Source organism: Micromys minutus (genome assembly GCF_963924665.1).
Source record: "Micromys minutus genome assembly, chromosome: 27".
NCBI classification, from domain to species: Eukaryota; Metazoa; Chordata; class Mammalia; order Rodentia; family Muridae; genus Micromys; species Micromys minutus.
Window position 1 is genome coordinate 4,979,324 of NC_137962.1, and position 12,198 is coordinate 4,991,521.

Sequence of the window (12,198 nt, forward strand, 5' to 3'; positions counted from 1 at the left end):
GAAGAGGGCAAAGAATATCAACTAAGAGATTCAGTAAATATCTTCAACAAAATCATAGAAGAAAACTTACCTACCTTTAAGAATGAGATGACCATGAACATAAAAGAAGCCTACAGAACTCCAAATAGATTGGACCACAAAAGAAATTCTTTTAGACACATAACAGTCAAAACGCCAAGTGTTCAAAACAAAGAAAGAATGCTAAAAGCAGTAATGGGAAAAGTCATATAATGGCAGAACAATCAGAATTATACCCAAGTTCTCAACAGAGACTATGAAAGCTAGAAGATCCTGGACAGACATCATACAGACCCTAAGAGAACACAAATGTCAGACCAGGTTAATATACCCAGCAAAACTCTCAATCACCATAGATGGAGAGACCAAAATATTCCAGGACAAAACTAAATTTACACAATATCTGACCACAAATCCAGCCCTACAAAGAATAATAGATGGAAAACCCAATGCAAGGAGGGAAACTACAACCTAGCAAAAGGAAGAAAATAACTAAGTAAAAAAAAACAAAAGAAGCGGGACGGCCCCAGACCGGAAAAATTGGACCAGCTGAGGTTTCCTCGCACGAAGCCCGCCTCACTATGGCTCACGTTGGCTCTCACAAGCACTCGAGAAGTCGTAGTCGGTCCCGTGGTCATCGAGGGTCAGAAAAGCGAAGTAAGAAGACTAGTAGTAAGGACTCCTCAAGGAACTGTTCAACCTCTAAATTCCAAGGTCACAAGGCCAGCAGCACCTCCAGTGTCGAGGAGAGAAGCAAGCACAAGGCCCAGAGGACATCGAGACCCAGCTCTTCCTTCTCCTCCTCCTCCTCTTCCAGTTCTTCTAGCTCCACCTCATCCTCATCCTCCAGTGATGGTCGGAAGAAGTGAGCAAAGCACAAGGAGAAGAAGAAGAGGAAGAAGAAGAAGAAAAAGAAGAAGAAGCTGAAGAGGAGAGGCAAGGAGAAGGCAGCAGCGGTGCCCCAGCCTGAGGCTCTGCCCGGCCCCTCTCTGGATCAGTGGCACAGATCAGCTGGGGAGGACAATGATGGCCCAGTCCTGACAGGTGAGCAGAAGTCTCGTATCCAAGCCATGAAGCCCATGACCAAGGAGGAGTGGGACGCTCGACAGAGCATCATTTGAAAAGTGGTGGACCCAGAGACAGGGCACACAAGGCTCATCAAGTGAGGTTTTAGAGGAAATCGTACCCAAAGGACGGCACAGAGAGATCAACAAGCAAGCCACCCGAGGGGATGGCCTGGCCTTTCAGATGTGAGCCGGCCTGCATCCCTGAGGGCCCCGACACCCCAGGTTTGTGAATTGCTGTTGGTGGTTTGGAGACCGAGGGGTCCAGGTGCCTTTCCTGCTGTACCTTTCCTACAGCCCAGCATCCTCTTGGGTGCAGTGGGTGACCTAAGCACTGTACGGACAGTGGAGTGTCACTATTAAATGATCTTGCTCACAGGAAAAAAAAAACCAAAAGAAGAAAAACACACAGACATAATTCTACCTCTAAAAGCAAATATAGCAGGAAATAGCAACCACAATTCCTTAATATCTGTTAGCATAAATAGACTCAAGTCCCCTATAAAGAGACATAGGCTATCAGACTGGATACATAAACAGAATCCAGCATTTTTCTGCATACAGTAATCTCATCTTAGAGACAAAGACAGGCACCATCTCAGAATAAAAGGATGGGAAAGTGCCAGAAAGGCGGCTCGTACAGGCTGAGCAACTGGTGAGTGGGAGACCTAGGCTGCGGGGGAGCAGAGGGACCTCTGCGGAGTGCACACGAAAGGGCACCCCCTGCCCTGATCTGCCCTGTCCTCCCCGATCCAGTAACCGGGAACAGATCTTAGGAACTTCTGTTCCCACCCGGAGAGGACTTCAGGTCGCAGAGCAGAGCCTGGCCCAACCACCAGCCGGAAAGGGGGCTCCAGCCAGAAAGGCGGCTCGTACAGGCTGAGCTACTGAGACCTGGAACAGATCTTAGGAACTTCTGTTCCCACCCGGAGAGGACTTCAGGTCGCAGAGCAGAGCCTGGCCCAACCACCAGCCGGAAAGGCGGCTCCAGCCAGAAAGGCGGCTCGTACAGGCTGAGCTACTGAGACCTGGAACAGATCCTAGGAACTTCTGTTCCCACCCGGAGAGGACTTCAGGTCGCAGAGCAGAGCCTGGCCCAACCACCAGCCGGAAAGGCGGCTCCAGCCAGAAAGGCGGCTCGTACAGGCTGAGCAACTGGTGAGTGGGAGACCTACGCTGCGGGGGAGCAGAGGGATCTCTGCGGAGTGCACACGGAAAGGGCACCCCCTGCCCTGACCTGCCCTGTCCTCCCCGATCCAGTAACCGTGAACAGATCTTAGGAACTTCTGTTCCCACCCGGAGACGACTTCAGGTCGCAGAGCAGAGCCTGGCCCAACCACCAGCCGGAAAGGCGGCTCGTACAGGCTGAGCTACTGTGACCAGGAACAAATCTTAGGAACATCTGTTCCCACCCGGAGGTGACTTCAGTACGCAGAGCAGAGCCTGGCCCAGCTGCCACCCTGAACCTGGGCTGCTGGGGAGTAGAGAGATCTCTGAGGAGTGCACACGGAAAGTGTACCAGGGACACAGACCAGATACAAGGGAAAGGCAAGAACATATCACTGACAACAAAATGGCAAGAGGAAAGAGAAAGAGTATATCCCAAGGAAACCAAGACAATCTAGCAACACCAGAACCCAGCTCTCCGATAGTAGCAAACATAGGAATTCCAAACACTCCAGAGAAAGAAGACACAGACCTGAAAACATGCCTCAAGACGCTGATAGAGTTACTTAAACAAGAAAGGGAGGAAAAGCAAAAAGATTCAGAAGCTTTTAAAGAAGAAACAAGAAAAACACTCAAAGAACTCAAAGAACGAGACGAAAACAGAACCAAGGAAATAAAGGAATGGAAGAGGGAAATTAAAACAGAAATTGACACAATAAAAAAAGCGCTAAAAGATATAACCCTAGAGTCAGAACACCAAAAAAAGAAATCAGGAGTCACAGAAGCAAGCATTTCCAACAGATTACAAGAGATCGAGGAGAGAATCTCGGGGGCAGAAGACAACATTGCAAACATAGACAAAACAGCCAGAGAAGATGCAAAAAACAAAAAGCTCCTAACCCAAAATGTCCAGGAAATACAAGACACAATGAGAAGACCGAACCTAAGGATAATAGGAATAGAAGAGGGAGAAGAGTATCAACTAAGAGGCACAGTAAATATCTTCAACAAAATCATAGAAGAAAACTTCCCTACCCTCAAGAATGAGATGACCACGAGCATAAAAGAAGCCTTCAGAACTCCAAATAGGTTGGACCAGAAAAGAAATACCTCCCGACACATAATAGTAAAAACATCAAGTGCCCAAAGTAAAGAAAGAATACTAAAAGCAGTAAGGGAAAAAGGTCAGGTAACTTATAAAGGCAGACCAATCAGACTCACACCCGATTTCTCAGCAGAGACTATGAAAGCTAGAAGAGCCTGGACAGACATCATGCACTCCTTAAGAGAGCACAAGTGCCAGCCCAAGCTGCTATACCCAGCAAAACTATCAATCACCATCGATGGAGAGACAAAGATATTTCAAGACAAATCAAAATTCACACAATATATGACCACAAACCCAGCACTACAACGAATTACAGGTGGAAAACCCAATACAAGGAGGGAAAATACAGCCTAGTAAAAACAAGAAAACTCCTAAACAAGAAAACTAAAAAAAGAAAAAAAACACGGACACAACTCAACCCAAAAAAGCAAAAATGGCAGGATACAGAAACAATTATTCCTTGATATCTATTAACATAAATGGGCTCAACTCCCCAATAAAGAGACACAGACTATCAGACTGGATACATAAACAAAATCCAGCCTTTTGCTGCATACAGGAAACTCATCTCAGAGACAGAGACAGACACTATCTCACAGTAAAAGGGTGGGAAAAAAACTTCCAAGCAAACAGCTCCAAGAAGAAAGCTGGAGTGGCTATTCTAATATCGAATAAAGTAAATTTCCAACCAAAAGTTATCAAAAAAGATAAAGAAGGACACTTTTTACTCATTACCGGGGAAATCTGTCAGGAGGAACTCTCAATCCTTAACATATATGCTCCAAATAAAAAATCACCCACATTCATAAAAGAAACTCTACTAAAGCTCAAAAAATACATTTCACCCCACACAATAATAGTGGGAGACTTTAACACCCCACTCTCACCAATGGACAGATCAGGGAAACAAAAACTGAACAAGGACACTGCAAAACTAGCAGAGACTTTGAACCAACTAGAATTAATAGATATATACAGAACATACTATCCTAAAGTAAAAGAATACACCTTCTTCTCACCACCCCATGGCACCTTCTCGAAAATTGACCACATAATTGGACACAGAACGAGCCTTCATCGATATAAGAAGATTGAAATACTCCCATGCATCCTCTCAGATCACCATGGTCTACGGCTGGTCTTTAACAACAACAAAGAAAACAAAATGCCCACATACACATGGAAACTAAACAACACTCTGCTAAAGGACAGCAGGGTCAAAGAAGAAATAAAGAAAGAAAGTAAGGATTTTCTAGAATTCAACGAAAACGAAAACACAACATACCCAAACCTATGGGATGCAATGAAAGCAGTATTGAGAGGAAAACTCATTGCTCTAAGTGCTTCCAAGAAGAAACTGGAGAGAGCTCACATCAGCAACCTGACAGCACAGCTAAAAGCCCTAGAACAAAAGGAAGCAGATTTACCCAAAAAGAGTAGACGGCAAGAAATAATCAAAATTAGGGCAGAAATAGACCAAATAGAAACAAAAAAAACCATTGAAAAAATCAATAAAACAAAGAGTTGGTTCTTTGAGAAAATCAACAAGATTGATAAACCCCTAGCCAGACTAACTAAAGGGCAAAGAGAGAGTATCCAAATTAACAAAATCAGAAAGGAAAGTGGTGAAACTAAGGAAATTCAAGAAATCATCAGATCCTACTACAAAAACTTATACTCCACAAAATTGGAAAATCTGGAGGAAATGGACGAATTCCTAGACAGATACAAGGTACCAAAGTTGAACCAGGACCAAGTAAACCATCTAAATAACCCTATAACACCTAAAGAAATAGAAGAAGTCATCAAAAGCCTCCCAACCAAAAAAAGCCCAGGTCCAGACGGGTTCAGTGCAGAATTTTATCAGACATTTATTGGGGATATAACACCAATATTCACCAAGCTATTCCAAAAGATAGAATCACATGGAATATTACCCAACTCATTTTTTGAGGCTACAATAACCCTCGTACCTAAGCCACACAAAGACCCTACAAGGAAAGAGAACTTCAGACCAATCTCACTTATGAACATTGATGCAAAAATACTCAACAAAATCCTTGCAAACCGAATCCAAGAACACATCAAAACCATCATTCATCATGACCAAGTAGGCTTCATCCCTGGGATGCAGGGATGGTTTAACATAAGGAAATCCATCAATGTAATCCACCATATAAACAAACTTAAAGACCAAAATCACATGGTCATCTCACTAGACGCTGAGAAAGCATTCGACAAAATCCAACACCCCTTCATGTTAAAAGTCCTGGAAAGAACAGGAATCCAAGGCCCATATTTAAACATAATAAAAGCAATATACAGCAAACCAACAGCCAACATCAAACTTAATGGCGAGAAACTTGAAGCAATCCCACTAAAATCAGGGACTCGACAAGGCTGCCCACTCTCTCCCTACCTATTCAACATAGTACTGGAAGTCCTGGCTGGAGCAATTAGACAGCAAAAGGAGATCAAGGGGATACAAATCGGAAAGGAAGAGATAAAAACATCACTCTTTGCCGATGACATGATAGTGTACTTGAGTGACCCCAAAAATTCCACCAGAGAACTCCTACAGCTGATAAACAAGTTCAGCAAAGTGGCCGGATACAAAATTAACTCAAACAAATCAGTAGCATTCCTATACTCAAAAAACAAACATGTGGAGAAAGAAATTGGGGAAAAGGTACCCTTCACAATAGTTATAAAAGCTATGAAATACCTTGGTGTGACTCTAACTAAGGAAGTGAAGGACCTGTATGACAAGAACTTCAAACCTCTGAAGAAAGAAATTGAGGAGGATCTCAGAAAATGGAAAGATCTCCCATGCTCATGGATTGGAAAGATCAACATCTTAAAAATGGCCATCCTACCAAAAGCAATCTACAGATTCAATGCAATCCCCATCAAAATTCCAACCCAGTTCTTCATGGAATTGGAAAGATCAATGTGCAATTTCATCTGGAATAACAAAAGACCTAGAATAGCGAAAACCATCCTCAACAACAAAAAAACATCAGCGGGAATCACTATCCCTGACCTCAAGCTATATTACAAGGCAATTGTGCTGAAAACTGCATGGTACTGGTACAGAAATAGGCAAGTGGATCAATGGAATAGAATAGAAGATTCAGAAATGAGCCCTCATGTATATGGTCACCTGATTTTTGACAAAGAAGCAGTAAACATTCAATGGAAAAAGGACAGCCTATTCAACAAATGGTGCTGGTCCAACTGGCACTCAACATGCAAAAGAATGAAAATAGACCCGTTCTTATCTCCTTGTACAAAGCTCAAGTGTAAGTGGATTAAAGATCTCCACATTAAACCTGATACACTGGAATTATTAGATGAGAAAGTAGGGAAAACCTTAGAACACATAGGCACAGGAGAAAATTTCCTAAACAAAACACCAATGGCTCAAGCTCTAAGGTCAAAGATTAACAAATGGGACTTAATGAGATTGCAAAGTTTCTGTAAGGCTAAGGACATCGTCAAGAAAACAAAACGGCAACCAACAGAATGGGAAAAGATCTTTACCAACACCACATCAGATAGAGGCCTAATATCTAAGGTGTACAAGGAACTCAAAAAGCTAGACACCAGAGAATCAAATAACCCTATTAAAAAATGGGGTACAGAGCTAAACAAATCTTTTTCAGTTGAGGAACTCCGAATGGCCGAAAAACATCTGAGGAAGTGCTCGACATCCTTAGCCATCAGGGAAATGCAAATCAAAACAACCCTAAGATTCCACCTCACTCCAGTCAGATTGGCCAAGATCCAAAACTCAGATGACAGCAGATGCTGGCGAGGCTGCGGAGAAATAGGAACACTTCTCCACTGATGGTGGGGTTGCAAGCTAATACAACCACTCTGGAAATCGGTCTGGAGATACCTCAGAAAATTGGATATAGTACTACCTGAAGACCCAGCTATTCCACTTCTGGGCATATACCCCAGAGACACTTTAATACACAACAAAGATATATGCACCACAATGTTCATAGCGGCTCTATTTATAATAGCCAGAAGCTGGAAGGAACCCAGATGTCCTTCAGAAGACGAATGGATACAAAAATTGTGGTACATATACACAATGGAATACTACTCAGCCACCAGAAACAATGACTTAACCAAATTCTTAAGAAAATGGCTGCATCTAGAGAAGATCATCCTGAGTGAGATAACCCAGTCACAAAAGAACAGACATAATATGCAGTCACTGATAGTGGGATGCTAACCCCAGAGGCTTGCACTCCCCCAGAAACAACTCACAGACTGTATGAAGTCCAAGAAATAAAGAAAACAAAAACTATACATATATTCACAAAACAAGAAGACTTTGACTATTTCCATGTTGTGTTTTGTTTTGCATGTACTTTACGCTTTTTGCAACTAGTACGTTTTCAATGCATACTGTCAAGCCCTTGAAAAAAATCAAGTACCGACTAAAAAACATATTCACATGGTTTTATGTAAAATTTATTTTAATGTCTGAAAAAACAGTACTGACAAAAATGTATAATTTTAAGCAAAAAATGTTTAAAATCTTTACATCTATCTTTGTTTTGAAAAATAAAATTGTTTAAAAAAAAAAAAAAAAAAAAAAAAAAAAAAAAAAAAGGATGGGAAAAAAACCTTCCAAGCAAACAGCCCCAAGAAACAAGATGAAGTAGCCATTCTAATATCAAATAAAGTAGATTTTCAACCAAAAGTTATCAAAAAAGATAAGGAAGGATACTGTTTACTCATTAAAGCAACAATTTATCAGGATAAATTCTCAATCCTTAGCATGTATGCTCCAAATACAAAATAGCACCCATATTCATAAAAGTAACCCTACTAAAGTTCAAAACATACATTGCATCACACACAACAATAGTGAGAGACTCCAACACCCCACTCTCATCAATGGACAGATCATGGAAGAAGAAACTGAACAGAGACACAGCGAAACTAGCAGAAGTTACAAACCAATTGAAATTAATAGACATCCACAGAAATTTCACCCTAAAACAAAAGAATACACCTTCTTCTCAGAAACTCACAACACCGTCTCCAAAATTGACCATATAGTAGGTCACAAAATAGGTATAAGAAGATTGAAATACTCCCATGCATCCTATCAGATTACCGTAGACTAAGGTTGGTCTTTAATAACAACAAAAACAACAAAAAACTCATATACACATGGAAACAGAACAATGCTCTACTCAACAATAGCATGGTCAAAGAAGAAATAAAAAAATTAAGGGATACTTGGGGACTCCTGGAGCTGGTGAGCCATGGAAGGAGCAGGAAAGCTGTGTCTCTGGTCCTGTGGGGTGGGGCGGTGGGAGACTCTCCCCTAGCTGCTGTGGGTCCACGTGAGAATCAATGTGTTACGTGTGTGATATAGGGCTATAGGCGTGACCTCAGTCTCAGAATTGAGGGGTATGTAGCTGCACCTGTGTCTGCAGATGTCAAACTCTATCCTTAACCAGAGTTGGATCTAATTTAAAAGGCGGCACAGTCAGGACACCCACACTTGTTGTATACCGTTGAAAAATTGCAGCATAAGGTGGCCCTCTAAATGATTTAAGGGCATCCTGGAGTGCAAACATTAAAAACAACAACAACTATGTTTGTTTTGGAAGAGGGGTTGCTGTCACACTTGCAAGTAGAGGTCATAGGACAAATTGTAAGACTCAGTCCTACCCTGTAAGTCCCGCCCTCATATTCAGGTCCTCGGGCTTGGCTGCAAGCTACCATTACTGAACCAGCTTGCCTCAGATTGTATTTTAAAGTAATAAATGGGAGAAAGGAGAACTTTGGGAGTGTTTAGATTCCTAAACCCTAAAATTGCTGAGTGACATTTAAAAATCAGAGTTAGGGCAGTTTTTGTCAGAAAAAAAATTTGCCATCACCGTCATTTGGAATATTGGAAACCAGAACTGGAGAATGGGCAGAAGAAATTCCCAGCTTCAGGAAGTGATCTGTGTTTGGGAGCTGGGATTTTCTGCTTCTCTCTAGCAGTTGGTGACCAGCTGGACTGTGATGTATCTTTCCCTGGGTCCTCAGGAGGTGTAGGAATGAAACCACAGTAACTTTAGAGTCAAACATGCCTACTTCCGGTTTGAGAGACGTCCATTAGAATGCCAAACCTTTTGACTGCATCCAGCATTCCTTAGGTGCAGCTCGGTCACACTTTCTTGACTACATTCTTGTGCATTTTGTTACCGGCAGATAATTCAAACTTTTAAACTTTGCCCTTAATTAAACTAAGAGGAGAATTTTTAAAAATTAAGGATTTTCTAGAATTTAATGAAAATTAAAGCAAAACATACCCAAACCCATGGGATGCAATGAAAGCAGTACTGAGAGGAAAACTCATAGGTCAAAGTGCTTCCAAAAAGAAACTGGAGAGAACATACACTAGCAACTTGACAGCACAGTGGAAAGCTCTAGAACAAAAAGAAACAGATACACCCAAGAGAAGTAGATGGCAAGAAATAATCAAACACAGAGTAGAAATTAACCAAATAGAAACAAAAGAACCATTCAAAGAATCAACAAAACCAAGAGCTAATGCTTTAAAAAAAAATTAACAAGATTGTTAAACCCTTAGCCAGATTAACGAGAGGGTAAAGAAAGAGTATCCAAATTAACAAAATCAGAAATGAAAGTGGAGACATAACAACTGAAACTGGGGAAATTCAAGAAATCATCAGATCGTACTGCAAAAGCCTATACTCAACAAAGCTGGAAAATCTGGAGAAAATGGATGAATTTCTAGACAGATACCAGATACTAAAGTTAAACCAGGACCAGGTAAACCATCTAAATAATCCTATAACACCTAAAGAAAGAGAAGCAGCCATCAAATGCCTCCCAACCAAAAAAGCCCAGGTCCAGATGTGATAGTGCAGAATTCTATCAACTACTTAATACCAATACTCTCCAAACTATTCCACAAAAGACAGTCAGATGAAACACTACCCAACTCATTTTTTAAAGCCAAAATAACCCTCATTCCTCAACCACACAAAGACCCTACAAAAAATAGTGAACTTCAGACCAATCTTACTTATGAACATTGATGTGAAAATACTCAACAAAATTCTTGAAAAGCAAATCCAAGAACACATAAAAGCAATCATTCACCATGATCAAGTAGGCTTCATTGCTGGGATGCAGGGATGGTTTAATATACAGAAATCCATCAACATAATCCAGCAGATAAGCAAACTCAAAAAAATGGTCATCTCACTAGATGCTGAGAAAGCATTTGACAAAATTCAACACTTTTTCATGTTAAGAGTTTTGGAAAAAACAGGAATCCAAGGCCCGTACGTAAACGTAATAAAAGCAATATGCAGTCAGGGACTAGACAAAGCTGCCCACTCTCACTCTACCTATTCAACATAGTACTAGAAGTCCTAACTGGAGCAATTAGACAAGCAAAAGGAATTCAAAGGGATACAAATTGGAAAGGAAGAAGTAAAAATATCACTATTTGCAGATGACATGATAGTGTACGTAAGTGACCCTAAAAATTCCACCAGAAAATTTTTACAGCTAATAAACGACTTCAGCAAAGTGGCTGGATATAAAATTAACTCAAACAAATAAGTAGCCTCCCTCTAATCAAAGGACAAACATGCTGAGAAAGAAATTAGGGAAAAGATACCCTTCACAATAGTCACAAAACATATGAAGTACCTTGGTGTGAGTCTAACTAAACAAATGAATGACCTGCATGACAATAACTTCAAATCTCTGAAGAAGGAAACTGAAGAAATCTCAGAAGATGGAAAGATCTCCCCTGCTCATGGCTTGAAAGGATCAACATTGTAAAAATGGCCATCCTACCAAAAGTAATCTACAGATTCAATGCAATCTCCATCAAAATTCCAACCCAATTCTTCATAGAGTTGGAAAGAGCAATTTGAAAATTCATCTGGAATAACAAAAAAAAAAAAAAAAACAAGAATATCAAAATCAATCCTCAACAACAAGAAAACATCTGTGGGTATCAGCATCTCTGACCTCAAGTTATATTGCAAGGCAATTGTGTTTTTAAAAAACATGGAACAGAATCGAAGATCCAGAAACAAACCTATGGTCATATGACTTTTGACAAAGGAGCTGTAAACATTCAATGGAAAAAGGACAGCCTCTTAAACAAATAATTTTGGCTCAACTGGCACTCAGCATGCAGAAGAATGAAAATAGACCCTTTCTTATCTCCTTGTATAAAGCTCAAGTGTAAGTAGATCAAAGATCTCCACATTAAACCAGGTACACTGAAACTATTAGAAGAGAAAGTAGGGAAAAGCTTAGAACACGTAGGCACAGAGGAAATTTTCCTGAACAGAATACCAATGGCTTGTGCTCTAAGACCAAGAATCGAGAAATGGGACTTAATGATATTGCAAAATTTCTGTAAGGCTAAGGACACTGTTTAAAAAAAACAAAACGGCAGCCAAAAGATTCGGAAAAGATCCTTACCAACATTACATCTGATAGAAATCTAATATCTAATATATACAAAGAAACCAAGAAGTTAGACACCAGAGAATCAAACAATCCTATTTAAAAATGGGGTGTAGAGCTAAACAAAAACTTCTCAATTGAGGAATACAGAATGGCTGAGAATCATCTAAGGAAGTGCTCAACATCCCTAGTCATCAGGGAAATGCAAATCAAAACAACCCTGAGATTCCACCTCACACCAGTCAGAATGGCTAAGATCTAAAACTCAGATGACAGCAGATGCTGGTGAGGATGTAGAGAAAGAGGAACACTCCTCCACTGCTGGTGGAGTTGTAAACTGGTACAACCACTCTGGAAATC

The 12,198-nt window shown here is 40.8% G+C and overlaps 1 pseudogene across 1 annotated transcript; it reads left to right on the forward strand.

Moving 5' to 3' along the window:
* Positions 1-599: 599 nt before the first annotated feature.
* On the forward strand, positions 600-1,322 carry LOC308438462 (ADP-ribosylation factor-like protein 6-interacting protein 4; annotated as a pseudogene). The gene has a single exon. The product of its transcript is annotated as an ADP-ribosylation factor-like protein 6-interacting protein 4 (transcript).
* Positions 1,323-12,198: the final 10,876 nt, after the last annotated feature.